Raw genomic sequence first — 3702 nt, forward strand, 5'->3', positions numbered from 1 at the left:
AAAAGCACTGGCTGCTCTTTCAGAGGAGCTGGATTCAATTCCCAGCACCCACACGGCAGCTCACAATTGTCTATAACTCCAGTTTCAGGGAATCCAACACCTTCACACAGGCATGCATGCAGGCAAACATATACAAAAATACGTATGAAATAAAAAAATAAATTATAAATTGTAATGTAAATATTCGATATGCAGGATGTCTGATATGCAACCCCTGTGAGAGGACCAGTTGGCTCCCTAATGGGTCATTCATGACCCACAGGTTTAACCACTGGTTTAGGTGCAAGGAGAAAGTACTCTCTTACAAGGCAAGCTTGTTTTGCTCTATAGTTCTCTTAAGCACAGAGATTTTTTAACAATTCCCTACTTATACATGTGGCTCTGGCAGCCCTTGCCCTTCTTCCTCATTTTCTCGGCTTTCCTAAAAACCATTAGATTACATTCCTAAAGCTAGCCATCAAGGCTTATTCCATTATTTGCCAGTTCCTCCTCTTGAGGCTGACTACCAAAGTCCAGCAACCAAAAGCCCCCTTTGGCTCATCTAATTAACATGCCCAATTAAGTTTCAACACTTCATCCTAAGACAGGGTTTCCCCCTTTATACTTTTATAAACTGCCATTTGCCTATGTGCCGCATCTGTCTCCCCTCTATCCAGAGACAGTCCTTTGTCCCTCTGGAACAAGTAACCCTTCCCCCTTCCCTCCTTCCCCTTCCCCCTCTTGCCAGTCGCCTTTACCACCACATCATAGCCCATTCTAACACAGACCTCCTCTTAAAAATTCCACCTGCAAGGCCATTTGCTACTGTTTTCTGCCTGAATCAGGAAGCGGCCACTGTAACTTTTCTTCCCCACTTAATAAAGGATCTCTCTATAAGAACTAGTGATTGGGTATGGTTTGTGTCTAATCTGAGCTCCAGGAGGAAGCCCCCGCTGTATGGGAGTCTCCTTCAGACTTTAACTCCCATTCCAATTCATCCAGAGCCTCAGGTATGTAGTTCATTCTTGCTTCCTTTTCGTCCTCGTGTTCTAGCTGGCATATTCTATCCAGTGCTCTGAACCACACTTTTTCACTAATTCACATTAGTCTTACACATATATTTCTTATTTTATGTCTAAATACATATTTAATTAACATAATAGTTATTTATATTATGGAACATATTGTGGCATTTCAATACATGTATACAATGATCAGATCAGGCCAGCTGGCACATCCATCACCTCATTAAGGTTGTATATAATATGTAGATATAATATAGTTTATTCAATCAGTCCCTTGTAGGAAGACATTGGACTGGTTCCAATATTTTTGCTGCAATATTTCTTTTTTTTTTTTTTTTTTTTTGTTTTTCGAGACAGTGGTTTCTCTTGTGTAGCTTTGCGCCTTTCCTGAAACTCACTTGGTAGTCCAGGCTGGCCTCAAACTCACAGAGATCCGCCTGCCTCTGCCTCCCGAGTGCTGGGAATTTAAAGGGCAGTAGCGCCACCACACACCGCCCGGCTGCAATATTTCTTCTTAAACTTTATTTTTAAATGATTGCAGTGCAGAATGATGGCATAGGCACCATACAAATGCTTCTAGTTTCTGGTCCTCACGCACTGTATATACCTTTCTAGCTTTCTACCGACCACTCCCTGAGGAATTAAAGAGCTTGCTATTTCTGGGATATTAAAGGCGTGATGAAGTCACCATGCCTGTCTGTAATCCTTGAACACATGGATTTCTAGCATATTCATGGAATGCGTAGGATTAAAGGCATGATGCTACCACTGGCCTGATCCTTTTTATGTTTTAATATTGGGGCTGCTGCTGTCTCTGATCCCAGATAAGTTTTATTAGCATAGCACAATCATTTGTGGGGAATTACAATTGCTGTTGGTGGATGTTTAATGTATGTCCTGTGGGAGCCCTTCTTGGGTTCCTTGTGGCGTTACCAGCAGGTCTGCATAGAGGATGATTAGGACCATGGGCCTGAGTGCAGGTGTCTGAGATGGTCTGCACTTGACTGTACTGGGGATGGTCTGTATGTCAAGTTGCTCTGATTGATCAATAAATAAAACCTGATTGGTTGTGGCTAGGCAGGAAGTATAGGGGGACTAACAGAGAGGAGAAATAAAAGAACAGGAAGGCAGGAGTCACAGCCAGCCACTACCAGGACAAGCAGCATGTAAAGATGCCGGTAAGCCACCAGCCACGTGGCAAGGTATAGATGTATGGAAATGGATTAATTTAAGCTATAAGAACAGTTAGCAAGAAGCCTGCCACGGCCATACAGTTTGTAAGCAATATAAGTCTCTGTGTTTACTTGGTTGGGTCTGAGCGGCTGTGGGACTGGCGGGTGACAAAGATTTGTCCTGACTGTGGGCAAGGCAGGAAAACTCAAGCTACATACAATACCACATGTTTGCCTTAGTTTCTTTGTGACCTAGTCTAGTGAGATCTTTGACTCTTGTGACTGATAGCTTTATCTCATCCACCCATAATCCTGTGCAGTGATCCTTAGGAACCATCCTGTGCTCTCATTTACTAAGAGAAAAATATTTCTTAGAGGCTCTAATGTAACTTCAGGAACCATCAAAATTTCACACACACACACACACACACACACACACACACACACACACACACACACCTGTCTAGTGTTAAAGTATGTAAGCATATCTCTCCCTTGAAGAGCCCATGCTCATATACCTTTATTTTGGGTGTATACTACCCTCTTTCTAAGCATCTTTCTCTCTCCCTTAAGGCCCAAGCTTACATCTATATTTAAATTGGTTCTCTTTATTTAATGAACTCTGATGTTGCTTCATACTGACTCATAGTGAAGTGAAGAATTCCGGCTTCACTTGGCTGCTCAGTCCTGTTGCCGCTAACAGTAGAGCATGGCCAGGCCATGGACCTTCACTTATGAGTATGTGGTTGATGCAGGCAGAGCTCATGTGTAGAATTGTGCAACAGCACCACCACCGGGTGTAAAAATGCTCCTGTCACTAAGTAGAATTCTGCTGTATTGACCTTTTGTAGTTCTCTTCACCTGCCTCATCATGGTTACTGCTGGTAACCATCAGTCTGCTCTCTGTCTGTATACGTTTGTTACTTTGATGTTATTAAATACATGGAAACATGTGATGTGATCTTTTCCATTATGTTGTTGTTTCATATTGAACTAAACTTTATTTTTAAAAAATAAAGCTGCGTACAACCTTGTATACAATTCAAGTCTAAGGATTAAGCAATGAATCTTCAGTATAATAAATCTGTTTATACTAGGAGTTGAAGAAGTTACAATACTTCACCCTTGTAAAAATGCCATAGAATCCAAATCACAGCTAGGATTCTCAGTGATTCTAGTGCTTTCTCTTAAACAATAAGGGTTTGGTCGGTTTTAAGATAAATCCTTCCATACGTGCTGTCCTCAATTCCTGTATCACCACAGCCCACCAACTCATACGGTGAACCAGCTGGCTGCAGCAGCCCTTAGTTTTTGTCTTGGGCTGTTTTGATGCAGCCCTTCGAACCCCATTCAGGACCCCAGCTTCTGCTGACAAGCAAGTAGTTACCACCCTTTGAATTTGCTCCTTCAGCTGTAGCCAACCACAGAACATCATGACCTAGATCCTTGCTGCTCTAGGCTGGATTATAATGAATGCCTGACTTGTCGGATTGAAAGGATGCATTGCCTGTATCAATAGCAACAGT

The sequence above is a fragment of the Peromyscus leucopus genome, chromosome 3 (assembly GCF_004664715.2).
Source record: "Peromyscus leucopus breed LL Stock chromosome 3, UCI_PerLeu_2.1, whole genome shotgun sequence".
NCBI classification, from domain to species: domain Eukaryota; kingdom Metazoa; phylum Chordata; class Mammalia; order Rodentia; family Cricetidae; genus Peromyscus; species Peromyscus leucopus.